Source organism: Chrysemys picta, chromosome 22 (assembly GCF_011386835.1).
Source record: "Chrysemys picta bellii isolate R12L10 chromosome 22, ASM1138683v2, whole genome shotgun sequence".
Taxonomy (NCBI): Eukaryota; Metazoa; Chordata; order Testudines; family Emydidae; genus Chrysemys; species Chrysemys picta.
In genome coordinates, this window is record NC_088812.1 from 11,279,654 (window position 1) to 11,293,420 (window position 13,767).

The window sequence follows — 13,767 nt, forward strand, 5'->3', positions numbered from 1 at the left end:
CGAAGCTGCCCGGCTACGCACCTATGCAGCACGGCCACATTACAGCTTTGCAGCGAGGTAGGCATAACAGTGGGGTTCTGCCCACGTGAATTTCCTTAATGCAGGCAGGGTCTCTGTTGGCTCGGAGAATCCATTCACCACTCTGGGTTGGGTTTACCCTATTAAACAACAACCAAGCTCCCTCCCCATCTTGGAATCTGCCAGGTCAGGAGATATTCTCGAGACCCAGACAGCAACTGTATCACTCGATGAGCTGCCTACGATTCCTCCTGCCACTAAAAGCTCAGGGACTGGTGCCCAGCAAAGCATGAGGGATATTCAAAAGGCAACACGCACCATGTCAAGGTACAGTCAGTAGGTGGAGAATTGACCCTGGAGGATGAGAGAGGAAAAGTCCCCATCAGTCCTAGCAGAGTTTTTGGGGTGGGGGGAGGGAGCTGTTTGCAGCCCTGTTATCCTAACGAATTAACAAGCAGCCGCTTGGATCGCAGGACCCAGCGCAGCAGCCCCCTCTGCGTATTCATTGTGCTGTGCGAGCCAATGACAGCCCGTCTCTGGGAATTTACAAACACTGGACAGAGACCCAAGGGAGGGAATTAACACATTTGAACCACTCAACCTGCAACTAACAAAGCCCAAAGGCTAATACAGGGGAAGAATAGGCAAGGCTTGGGGGGCGTGGAGGGGGGTGTGGAGTGGAGGGTAGGGGGGCGGCAAACAGAGCGATGAAGCCACATGCCTTCTAGGATGGATTATTGATCCTGTTAGAAACCCGCACCGATTTCCTGTGTCAAATGAGAGCACGCTTTTCTCAAGTAGCCCTTTCACCTGTCACAGGGCGTCGTGCCAGAATCTTTTATTTGGGGGGGAGGGTGGGTGGTAGCAGACAAGGGTTCATACATCACCGAATTCATTATTAATATTGCAGCAGCTCCTAGAGGTTTCAAACCTGGGACTCAGCGCCCCTTTGAGTGGGCTGCTGCACATACACGCGATGAAGAGACAGTGCCCCTGCTCCAAAGCACGGACAAGCTGAGCCCTTCAACACTAGGACTATTTTAAAGCCAGTGCAAACAGAAACATGGGACTTGCCAAAGTGGATCAAACCCAAGGTCCATCTAGTCCCATGTCCTGTCTCCCACAGTGGGCAGCACCAGAGGCTTCAGAGGAAGGTGTAAGAACTGTGCAGGAGGCAAATGTGGGATAATCTGCCCCTACATTAGGGCTCACTCTGCTCCCTAATCAGGAAACATTGGTTTAAGCCCTGAAGCAGGAGAGTCAATATCCCCTCTGCAAAATGGCTTGTTATTAATTATGGTAACTCTGGATTTCCTCAGTAGGCATACTAATGTCCAGTCTGTCCTGGAATCTTGTTACGTTCTTGTCCCCAATGACCTCCTGCAGCAGTGAGTTCCACAGCCTAATTCCATGTGTGAAACCATATTGGATTTAATCCATTCTGAACTTCTTCCCCTTTTAATTTCATGGAGTGTCTCCTTCAGCTTGTATTACAGGACCAGGAGAACAGAAGCTCTAGCCCATTCAGTATTCGATACACTTCTATCACACCCCCTGCTATTTGACTTCTAAGGTAAGCAATGCATGGTACTGGCACAAGATGGTGCCACTTTCACTAATGTAGTCATGTTAATTGGACTGGTGCTAATTTCCCTAGTCTAGACAAGCTCCAAGTCTACATGGATAAATACATCCCCGGTGTAAGTCACTTAGAGATGGCAGAGCGATCCCCGGATATATTACGGCAATGGACGCAATAGGCAATGGTGCCGAACAAGGGTTAGATCAGAGAGGGAGGGAGATTCCAGTTATGTCGGGGATGAAGGCGTCTGTGTCACTGAAAATGTTTCTGATCATTTCAAATTCAATTCAGTTCTTTGCTCTGCTACTGACTTCCCGTGTGACCCTGGGGAAGTCGCTTAGTCTCTGTGCCCCACGTGTGCCAAGGGGATAGCAGCCTGGCCCTGGGTCACAGGGGGGTTGTGAAGAGAAGCACGTTAAAGGCTGTGAGGCACTCAGGTACCGTGGTGATGGGGGCCAGACAAGCATTCTAGCTAGAGAAATTGTGTTTTACTTGTAGTGCGATAGTGCCATGGACCAAGGACCCAACCTCTGACCAGAGCCCCGCTGCTAGGCCCTGTACAACCCCACAGTTCGGTCTGCCCAGGTAGGTCAGAGCGGCATTTCCTGAGTGTTTGAAAACCGAGCCCCCCCTTCAGGAAAACCACCCACCCACACCCACACCCACACGTACACGTACGTTAACCCACCTCAACTCATGGATCCTCCATGTCCCTCAGTGAATCCTTCATGCCCATCCCAGGGGTCGTGCCCCACACTGAGAAATGGTGGGACATAGGGCTGGCGTGGGGCTTAGATCCTGCCAGGTGCTAGAGCCCACGACTCCTTCCAACTCCTCAGTGGTTCAGGCCCTGGTAGTGACACCTGCGGCCTCCCCCATCAGGAGCCTCGCAGAGTGTAATGAGTTCCCTCTGGGAGGCGTTAGGCCCCTCCAAGAACCCTTTGTTCCCCACCAGCCTTCTGACTCATTTTCCTTTTCTGCAGGCCATCCTGGCAGCCTGAAAAGCCGGGATCCCCGCAGCACTCCATTCGCAAACGGCTTTTCCATTCCATTCGCTAGAATATTCTCCTTTGGAATTTACACACCAGCTACTGTCTGAGGATCTCAAAGCACTCACTGCTGTTTTTTCACTCCCATTTTACAGACTGGGGAAACCGAGGCACGTAATTTTCCAGATGTACTCAGCACTCCCATTGCTCCTAGTTAGGCGTCAAAATAAGTGGCCAGATTTTTCACGAGAGCTCAGTGCATTGTGGGGGCTGCGCTTTTGTGAAAACCTGGCCCAAACTGTTGCAATGTCATTCACGAACACTGGGTATTTGGTGCTGTCAAGTGTTCAAAAAATCATTGGTCAGATCCCAAATGAGATTAATTTTTTTTTAATCAGTGGTTCTTTTGAGTCGTTTTCACGTTTCCGAGCCTTGGGGATGTATTTCTTTCTCATTTTCAAGCTTTTCTCTGCGACTACAAGGGCTAGAAACTTCTGTTCAAAATGAAAACTGAGATTCTAATGCAATCTCCTGATTTCAACAGCTGGGGCTTTAAGCAAAGCATTAAATATTGCAAGACTCGCGATGAAATCAAGTTGGTAACGCTGCGTACTTGGAAACCAAGCTCTTTAGAAAATCTGACTACAAATCGCACAGAGCATGAAGAATCATGTCTCCTTGAGCTTCCCAACCCTTACGCTCTTCCTTGCTATGGGGTATCTTACACAACCCCTTTGAGCTTTCCTCTCTCACCGCCCACCCACCCACATGCTGTTTAGGGCTTCCGCCTTCACTTCTGCACTAAAACGGTCTCTATTTCAAAGCGGTGGCACTTTATTCTTGGCTCACATTCTGTTAAGCTTGAAGCGCTGTGTTGCATCAATATAATTGTTATTGTCAATGAGCAGCAGAGGCAGGAACAGAACCCAGGAGATCCAGCGGTCAGTCCTGTGCCCCCACCGGTAAATGTAATATCGTCCTTTTAGACTGTATGTTCTTTGGAGCAGGGACTGTCATTTGCCAGACATTTATGCAGCTCCCAGCACTATGGGGCAAACTTGACCAAGGATTCTAAGCACTACTAGAGTCCACTTACCCTAGGGTTTTATACTGCACCCTAACATCAATGTAAGACAATAAATACCCCCCTTTTCGAGTGGAATAGGCGGTATTCCCCCAAATACAGACCATGACTGGGGCTCACTGCAGATTGTCCTGCAAGCTGCATGCATGAACGCTGAGATTTCTGTATCGGAGAAAGGTAGCGTTTGCCAGTCGTAGCACCAGTTGCCTTCCCCATCGTTTGCTGTGGGCATCCATAAGAATACACAGTGCAATGCAGCACCGTCATTGCCTCTGTTCTGACTCCCCACTCCAGACCTTACACCACACAAATATAGGTGACACAACCTCCTCTGACTCAGGCACTTCCCCACAGGGCCACAGCAGCCTCCCTTTCCCAGTGCCGTGGGATCATGGGGTGAAAATCTGTACCACACCCCACAGCGCCGTGCGAGGCTGCGCGGCTCCGTCCAACTGGCAAGACACTATTGATTGGGCCAGAGCTATTCTAGTCTCCCAGAGCTAATCTTAAGGCAGAAATAATTAATTTTCCTCTCTTTTCAGCAGCCGCTCATTAAAAAGTAATCACCTTGTAAGAGGAGGATGCGAATAGCCCAAGGTCAGATACATAATCACATTATTTCTGGAACACGTACCTAGCTCACACAGAATAACCACCAGCTGCCAGGCCACAGCCCGGTTACATCACTGTAAATCCACGGACTTCCACGGACTTACTCCGGATTTACACCAGTGAAATTAAGAGATCAATCTTGCCCCGTGGCTCGAGCTGCTCAGGGCACAGATGATGATGATGCAAAGCAGAATATGCACAAACTAGTCTCCTACCCCCAAGACAGAGCCGGGGGCATTACCACGCTCACTGAGCCTCGCAGCATGCACAACCAGAAGGAACCTAGCCCCTCTGTATAAAACACCGTTCTACTGGGGATGAGACCAAACGATAGGGCTTCCCCTGCAGGACAGGCAAAGACGGTCGTGTGGCTAAAGTAGCAAGGTTGGGAGCGTGGACTCCTGGTTCTACTCCCATCCCTGCTGCAGACTCGGTGCGTGACCTTGGGTGGGCACCTTTGTCTCTCCACTCCAACTGTGGAATTCCTGCTCATTGGACCCTGCCCCACCTCTGCTCAGTTCGTACCATTCCCACGTGCCTCAGAAACATTTGCACCAATGCAAAGGATTCTGGGACCCATTTGGGCGCTAAAAGGTAGATGAACAAGCATCACCAGGGGAACTTCAGCATGGCAGGGGATGTGATACTGAAAGGGGATGGTAAGCTGGCAGTGGAGAGATGACCTAGGTATCAGGAGAACATGGCGTTGGCGATGCTAGTGGTACGTCCACGCTGCAGTCATGGGGCTTGGATGTCACTGCAGCTCGTGCAGACATACATGAGCTGGCTTTAACCTAGCTGGCTGGGTACTGGAGCCAGGGGAGCAGGAGCTTCGGCATGGGCGTGGGACACTGAGTAATTTGCTGCTCCGGCCCCCAAGCTCGCTCGATTAAAGCTAGCTCAGGTGTGTCTACGCCCCATGATTGCAGCGTAGACACACCCCGGGACTCGGGGGCACTTGCACAAAACAGATGGAGAACATCCCACTGCCAGAGGTACCATTCAGAGGTGTTCGGAGCCACAGGTCTTCCCTAGATCATCCCTCTGCAATTTAAATGCCCGGGCACCTTCTCCCAACATCCTTTCTATATGCCACGCCTTGATTGGTTTGAATATGGACTGAGCATTCATCGAAACAACCTCCTCTTTGGATGATGCTAAGGCCTGAGCATTTAACGTCTTCTCAGGTGACTATAAATCCATTCAGGGCATAAAGTTCTCCCGTTCCATGTTATTTACTCACCTTGGACATCAGGGCTCTGGCCCAGACAGGTTCCCAGGAGAGGAGTCGGGGAGGGGGAGAGAGAGGACATCAAGGATGGTTCTACCCTCCCCGTTCGCCACGTGATGAACAAGCATGAAGAGGTTTAGCAAAGTTCAACCTATTCATGAGCCCCCGTGGCATGTTCTTATTTTAGCAGATTTATGGCTTTAATGCGCGGCCAATTCAGCGCTTCCAGGGAGGAGGGAAGAGTGGGGGAGCCCATGGGATGCTGCAGGGAAGATGGGGGAGCAGCGCCCAGAGCAGGGAGCAGGGGAGTGACGCTGCTGGGCAGAGCTGAGCGCATCCCAGATGGATACTGCACTATAAGAAAGTGCACTGACCAGGGCTCCCTGCAGTTCCCCCCAACCCCCTTCTCTCTCGCTTCCAGTTTTTATTTTTTATTCTGATTTATTATTTTTTACCCTCTCCCTTTCCGATGAAAACAGCACCCAGCCTCTGGTTCTGGCTTCAAAGGTTTCACTGTTTTTATTTCCCTCCCCTTCAGGCCACAGCTCAGCTCCTGGAAGGCCAGGGCCCAGTTCCATTTGCACCCGCGAGACTGGAAGCCTTTCCCTCCTTACCACGCACAGAGAGCCCCGCTGGCGTGGAGCTCAGCCAGCCACGTCTTCCCGAGGCTCCAAAAGGAGACGCGTGAGTCTCACCGTTCTGTTGAACGCACGGGGCCACTCACACCATCTCCGAGGGGAAGGAGCTCTCAGGCCCCCCACCCCGTTCCTCACCACTGCAGGCTGCGCCCCCAACCACCGAGTATGCAGTGCTTGCTCCAGTCCACTTCCATTCCCTCGGGACACCGCTCCACCCTGGCTCTCCCCCGCCAGAGCCGGCCTACATCGCCCTTCACTTAATTGCATCCCCTGGCCCCTGGTCATACGACCCCCCGTATCCTCCCCCCATGATGTTCATGCCACAGCCTCCCATCTTGGCTTGGCAGGCTCCCCAAAGACCTCTAATGGAGTCGCTCTGCTAGCTGAGGGGGAGAAGTCACACACCTTTCCAGGGTTCCTGACACTTTTCACACCCCCTAACCATCACCAAGCTAAATGCATTCAGTCATTTCAGTTTCCACAGGAGACGTCCTTTCTCCCAACCATGACGCTGTTGGTGTTCTTCCCCAAATCCCCCCCACATTGGATTCTATCGTTCTGGTCCCGGGCGGCCTAGACCAGAAAGCAGAGAGCTCCATTCAGCCACTTCTCACCAACAGGGGACACTCGGCAAATCTGAAGTCATTCCTGTTGATTCCCTTCGTAAGACGCTTTGAGATCCAGAAATGACAAGGGCAGGACATGTTGTGTTATTACACAGGCACATCCCCGAGGATGAGTGATAAACACAGTGCAATGCCCCCCACCCCCGCACTTGGGTTTGAACCCAAGGAACTCAGGGGCTAGACGCATACGGTTCTAATGCTTGAACTAAGCCGCTGCAGTTGACTCTGATTCTCTTACATAGACCAGCCCCCAAAGAGAATCATAGAATATCAGGGTTGGAAGGGACCTCAGGAGGTATCTAGTCCAACCCCCTGCTCAAAGCAGGACCAATCTCTAACTAAATCCCCAAATCCCTAAATGGACCCCTCAAGGATTGAGCTCCCAACCTGGGTTTAGCAAGCCCAGAGCTATCCCTCCCTCCAAATTCTTTTAGTATGGGATGTCAGAGGAAGCTGGGGGCACCTAGATCCTGCTGCACTATGCGATGGCAAGCACAAGCCAGCCAGAATGCACAAGAAACCCGCCAAAGCACAAAGCCGCTTTGCTTCCCTCCGAAATGACAAACATTGAACAATACGAACATTTTTGCATCGTTCCAAGTGGTATTTTTTGCATTGTCCCGTCTGCTCTGTTTGTTATGTTTAATGCTGATGTCACAGTATGGGGGGGGGGCTGATTCTCCCTGTACCATTTACACCCGTGGGTGTCAACATTCCTCAGTGGGTTCAGTGATGACACAAGGCGCAGGGCAACAGAAAATCAGGCTCCCTATTTATTAGGCAGAGAATCAAGCCCACAGCAACTTAACCCAGTTCAGACATAGCAGGACATTCCCAGGCCAAATCGCAATGAGGCACAAGACAGCTGAGATTCTGAGCTGCCCATTGGCTGACAGAGCTCCTCCTAGTAGAGTGGTGTGAATCGCAGGACATCACCTTCAAAACACACTCAACCTCTGTAACCTCCAGTACACAGCCCAGGTTAGGAGCGCATCACCCCTGGCCTTTAATTACACATTTCTGCAACCATTAGTCCTGGTGCCATCAATTACTCCTACATTTACCAGAGCATCAGGATTCTAGCCAGCAGTCCAGGACTTCGTAGATTACCCGCCCCACAACTTATCTGTCAATTGTCACTCTGTGTTTGCATAGCGTCCAATGCCTCTCTAGCCTTTACCACTATGTATGGCAGCACACGCATCCTCCCCCCCCAAGCCCCCGACACACGCACTGCTACCCACTTTGCAACCCCCTCCTTTCAATTCTCCCTTTCTATGCAAGGATTTTTTAACACACACATAAAAGACTTTAAAACCAATACCTTCTGATCCAGTCCTGCACTATGAACGGGGCATCACCACAGTAGGGCTTTATCATTCGCCCAGTCGGTTTCAATCACGCTCATTTCCTATACCTCTTTACAACTGAAATCGCTTCCCTCTTCCCATCAGTGCTGTACGGCTGCTCCATATCATCCTGCTCGCTAAGGAATCGGGATTCTAGCAGGGCGTCGAGTACTTTGCTCATGACCGCTGTGAGCTCTGGGATGCAGCTCTCTCCACTCTGTTATTGTAGGGTAGGTTGCCCATGCAAGCTAGGTCGGTAGCACTTGTTTTGTTGTTAAGGAGCGCTTCAGAATAGCACAGTGCATGGGGTACATGGCGTTTACGAACAGACCTATCATGAAAAAGGACAGACAGAGACGGGGGTGGGCTTACGAACCCATCATGGTCCCTTTAAGTCCAGAAATCAATCACAACTTTTTACCACAGGCTCACTGGCCAAATCTTTTTTCCCTTTAAAAGGCCGAGTCAGAATCAAGGATGAGCGCCCAGAAGACAGCTATCCTTGCCTGGCAAGAGCCCCACCCCCAAAGAAGGGAACCAGCTGAAGAGTTCACTTGGGCACGTAGGTTATTGAGATCTATATTGTTCAGCTTACGAGGAAATACGGCCGTGAACAGAAGAGTCCAAGTATCTGAAGGCAGCCGCATCCCAGAAACAGATTAAATAATTTGGCAACTAACAGATGGTTTTTCAGAGACTTGTTTTTTTGCGAGGGGGGAGGTCCCTGGAATGGATCTACAGTAGACACTATTCGTGAGCATGCAAGTGCTGCTTAGTGGGTCATTCCTGGGCTGAGAGTTGGGAGTCTCACAGTCCAGTCCCAGCTCTGCTACTGACTTGCTGGGTGACCTTGGGCCTTTCCCCTCTTCCCCCTTGTTTATTTACATTGCAAGGGCTGTCTCTTCCTAGGAGCCTATCTGGGCTAGCGTAAAAGGTGGGTTTTTCAGAATCGATTAACAAGCACATTGTCAAACCCTCTTGTAGACAAGGCAAGTTGTAATTCAGCATGGGCTTAGTTGGGCTAAAGTACAACTTACCTTGTTTACATGAGAATTTTAGAACACGACAGCTCACATGTTCTTTATAGCCCCTCCCCTTTTAGCTGAGTAAAGAGAAACCCTCTGTGTTTGTACAGCACCTTGCACAATAGGTTCCAATCTTAGCCGGGGCCTCTGCTAGGATGTCAACTCTTTATGGAAGCCACTATCTTTTTGTTCCCCGATACAAACAATACTAGGCACTGCCATAATTTAATAATAAGACATGTGTCAATATTTAGTTCCATTATCTGGTTACTTAAGGGAATGGCTGTATTTTTTTTTCGCCGTGGGGGAGGGTGGGAGCGGAAGAAGGGAGACAATATTTAAATTTGCGTCTCTTCCTGATCTAGCCTATAATTCAGCAGTGTTTGTTAGGCCTTGGATGGGTTTATTAGGATCCCCATAAAGATCAGGAGTTCCTGATAAGCAACACAGGGCAGGCGCCATTGGAGGAAAAATTGTTCTGGCAGTCTGTACAGTTTAACGAACATTAACTACAGCTGAGGACAGGCCCCAAGGCCAGGTGGAGGATTTTACAACACCCTTCGTATACAGCAAAATAAACTCTGCAGCTCGGAGCTGGCTGTAACTTTAAAGCCCTGTTAAGGGGGATGGGAGGGGGAAAGGGGTCAGATCCTCAGCTGGTATAAACAAGTGTCGATTCGTTGACTTCAACAACGCGAGGCTGAGTTACATCCGTGGAGGATCTGACCAGGGTCTCTCATCACCAGGCTGACTACTGAAGAAGGTTTGATGATCAACCCTTGAAATGATGAGATGGAACAAGAATCGACCCTGCTATTCACACCCTGCACAAGGCGACTCATGCTTTGCTCGGCCAGGTTTGCAGTCCAATCCAGCTTCCACCTCTGCCACATTCCATCGGCTCCCCTGACTCGTACCCCGTGCAATCGCGCACAGAGGGTGGAAGCGGAAGCTGCTAGAACGCCAGAAAGATCTGGCAGAACTGCTGATCTCTCAGCCTAACAGGCACTGGGTCCTAAGAAACTCTGTGTCCCGTCTGTAGCCCCCAGCACTCAGATCGGCCTTTCGCTGCATGTTGGCTTTTCTGCAGGGGGGATGGGGGGGATTCCTTAGAACTACAGAACTGAGACTGAGAAAAATTCACAATCATCTAATCAGTCTTCTTCTGTATGGTGGGAGATAGCCCAGAAATCTCTCTGTGTCTTAGCTGAGTACCTCACAAATCTTTAATGTATTTCTCCTCCCCACACCCCTGTGCCATTATCCCCAGATGGGGAACTGAGGCTAAGGGACTGGCCTAAAGCCACATTAGCAGCCTATGGCAAAAAAACTTAGGCAAGGCGCTGCAGGACGGAGCGTTGGCGATTCTGCACGATTCCCCAGCTGAATGAAACTCTCCGTTCAATTTGCCGCTGCGGTCAAAGCAGCAAAGGGTCAGGGCGCATCACGCATGGGATGGCGACTGTGACAGAAGATGTGATAACGTCACAATCTAAATCGGAGATTGGCTCCATCCGTAACGCTGGGTTCCAGCGGATGGAAAGGACACCGCAGAACTGAGGGGGCCAGAGAAGGGCGATGAGAATGATAAGGGGCTTGGAAAGACTCTCTTCTGAAGAGACCGGGATAGTTACCTGAGAGGGGAAACCAGTGGGGACAGGACACAATGCTGAATGGGCTAGAGAAGGCAGATCAGGAGCGTCCATCCAGCCTGCCTCCCAACACGAGCACACGGGGACATCCAATTAAATCCACCGGAAACACTTCCTCACGCAACGGGGAACTCTCTCCCGTGCAATATGGTTGAGCCAAGAACGTAGTAGGATTCGAAGGGGGACCAAACATTTCTGGATAACGTGAATGTCCAGAGTTATCATGGTGCAGGCTAATGTAAATTTTGGATGAGAGATTAAACTTCAGGCTTCCGAGTTCAAACCAATCTCTAGCTAAATGGTGGAGGAGACCTAAAGTGGGGCAGATTATCCCACCTCTGCCTAAGGCGGGGTTTTGTCCATCTTCTGCTGAAGCACCCAGAGGCCAAGTGCTTTGGGAATCTGGCCTTTACCTGCTCTGTGCCTCAGTTCCCTGCCTTAAAATGAGGTGCAGGGCAGGTGCAGTATCACCAGGACGACTCAGTGCAGAGAGCCCAAGGGACCTACTCCCGTATACAAAGGCACATCCAGACCAGCAAAGCTTGAGTTCTCAACAGAATTACCCTCAGCAGACAGGGCGCCAGGAGTCAGCAGACCTGGACTCTGTTCCTGGTTCTTCCACTGACTCGCTGTGCGGACTTGGGCCAGTCACTTTGCCTCTGTTCGCCCTCCCACTCTTTGCCTGTCTTGCCTATCTAGAATGCAAGCTGTCCGGGGCAGGGACTTGTTCTACGTCTGTGCAGCACGAGGAGGCTCGGATCTTAGTTGGGGCCTCTTTGCAGTACCAGAATACGAATATTTCACAGTTAGTAACACGTCAAGCCATGAATGTGGTCCCTGATCCCGAGAGAAGATGAGCACCCACCGCGCCCATCGAAGTCAATGGAAGCGGTGGGTGCTCAGCGCCGCTCCGACTCAAGTCCTAGCCACAGCAGCAAGGACAGCGATTGAGAACTCGCAGCAGCCTTGCCTCCAAAGCACAAAGCCCCACATGAGACAAAGTCCGTGCTGCCCCGGCCTGTCCCGGACATGGCCTGTTTGCCTGCACTCAATATTTACACTGAAGAGAATTTGGTTTTCGAGTCCCTTCATTCCCAAGGGGGGTGGGGGACGGACATGGGACTTTTCTCCAGCCCGCAAAGAGTGAAATCGGTCCTGCGGGCGTTCCTTTCACGCACACAGCATGCAAAGCTGCCTCTGTCTTAACTCCCCTGTCCACTCCCTCCGAGCATCTAGCAACAGCTTCTTCTCTGGCTTTTCCCACAATATCCCCATTGTTGATGCAAGAGTCTCTTCCTCAGCTGATCCCGTCCTATGGAAAATGCCCCCCTGTATCTCCGCTGTATCTGCTCACTCTGTAACACAGCCACGGTTATCTGAGTGCAGCAGCAGGAGGCTCTGAACATTGGACTTTCACACAAGAATAGCCAGCATTGTAACAGCTAATATTGACAAACATTTTAGATGAGAGATTAAACCTCGTGCTTCAGGGTTTAAGCCAATCTGTAACGACTCGAGACCTAACGTGGGGGGCAGATGACCCCACATCTGCCTGCTGTGGAGTTCTGGCACCTTCCTCTGAAGCATCTGGCGCAGCGCACTGGTCTAAAGCTAACTTGAGTCTGACCCAGTCCTATGTCCCTACATTCCACTGCAGCGAAGGACTGAATACAAGAGCCAGCCGCAGGAACAGGCGGTTATCCTCTATGGGTCCAGCCACTAGGAGGGGATGTGTAAAACTGGGCTAATGAGGACACATTGATAAGATGGCGGGCCCAGCATGAACACCAGTCAGTTCTGAGTGGCCTGCTGAAGCCGGATGCCGGAAGCATGCGCCGCGTGGATGGAAAGAGGAGTGTTTTCAGCAGCCAGCTCCCACTGCACGTAACACAGGCACCAAAGCGATGATCGTTGACAGCCTGTAACTTGGCCAAATCTGAAAGGACCTTCCTGAGGACAACCAAAGGCGCCCTCCGACCCCAGGCTGACGTCCCTGCCAAATTTCAAAGTCCCCGCTGCAAACCCGGGAATCATTAGAGCTTTTCAGAAATACGGATGAAAAGTGTCAGGCAGGCTTAATATGTGGGTGGCTAAAGCTCCTTCTCTGAATACAGGCACCCCATGCCGCATTGCATTTCCCTTTACGAATCCCAGCTCAAACGACACTTCCCCACCCCCCACTCCCGTCCCCAGTTGTGGATTATGACATTTCCCCCTCTAACAACTATATTTCCCTCAAGTTGAGGGGGAAGGAACAACAGAGGTTCGTAGAGCTCCGAAAACCAGAAACATCTGGCACAGGAACAAGCAGGGTTTGACCAAGTGCTACACCACAGAAGTCTGCAGCGGATCGGTTCTGCCCTCAGTAGCGGTGTGTTGGTCCTGCAATTTTATTGTATTATTTATGCAATCAGGGATTGCATCTGAACAGGCAATCTTGTGGCCTCCAAACCAAAGACTGAACCACGCTCCTCATGAGAAGTCACATCCCAATCCAGATTTCACCAACATTTGGATCTGTTATTTTGAGGTTTCTAATAGAAACTGACTAATTATTACATCTCAGAAAACACAATCAGTTGTGTGTAATACACACACACACACACACCCCGTCCATACACACATGTACGTACTGTGGTGTCAAAAAGGGATACAAACACACACAGTAAATGGGCAGATGGTTAAGACTCATTGTAGGAATGGATAAAAGGGAAGCTGTATAAAAAAATCCCAGAGCCCAGATAATCCTTGTTTACTATACCACAAACGTGCCTGGCGGTCTCCTCTCATTTTTTAGTCAAGAGTTATCAGCATAGCATTGGATTGGAGAATTCACGTCACTGAAACTCTGTTATTTTCCCCAAATAAGTCCCAGTATGTTTGCTGGCCTGCTACAAGGTGCCATAAATAACAAAAACTGAACTGCACTTCATCAAACAAACAACAAACGGGCATTTTGTG

At 50.5% G+C, this 13,767-nt stretch overlaps 1 protein-coding gene and 1 long non-coding RNA gene across 7 annotated transcripts in view; one reads left to right on the plus strand and one right to left on the minus strand.

The window, feature by feature from the left end:
• Positions 1–13,767, minus strand: part of FIGNL2 (fidgetin like 2) — an 88,229-nt gene that overhangs the window by 30,501 nt on the left and 43,961 nt on the right. For 2 of the 5 annotated variants that reach the window (XM_065576393.1, XM_042857396.2), the window contains exon 2: positions 8,105–8,460. The exons of the other annotated variants lie outside the window; for them this stretch is intronic. The gene's annotated coding sequence lies outside the window, so the exon portion shown is untranslated. The remainder of the gene's footprint in view (positions 1–8,104; positions 8,461–13,767) is intronic. 5 annotated transcript variants of the gene reach the window in all.
• On the plus strand, positions 193–3,867 carry LOC122174395 (uncharacterized). Of its 2 annotated transcripts, none has more exons than XR_006176132.2 (4): positions 193–345; positions 1,503–1,591; positions 2,099–2,185; positions 2,584–3,867. It is a non-coding gene; the product is annotated as an uncharacterized LOC122174395 (long non-coding RNA). The 2 variants fall into 2 exon arrangements; XR_006176133.2 differs by having other exon boundaries at positions 1,515–1,591.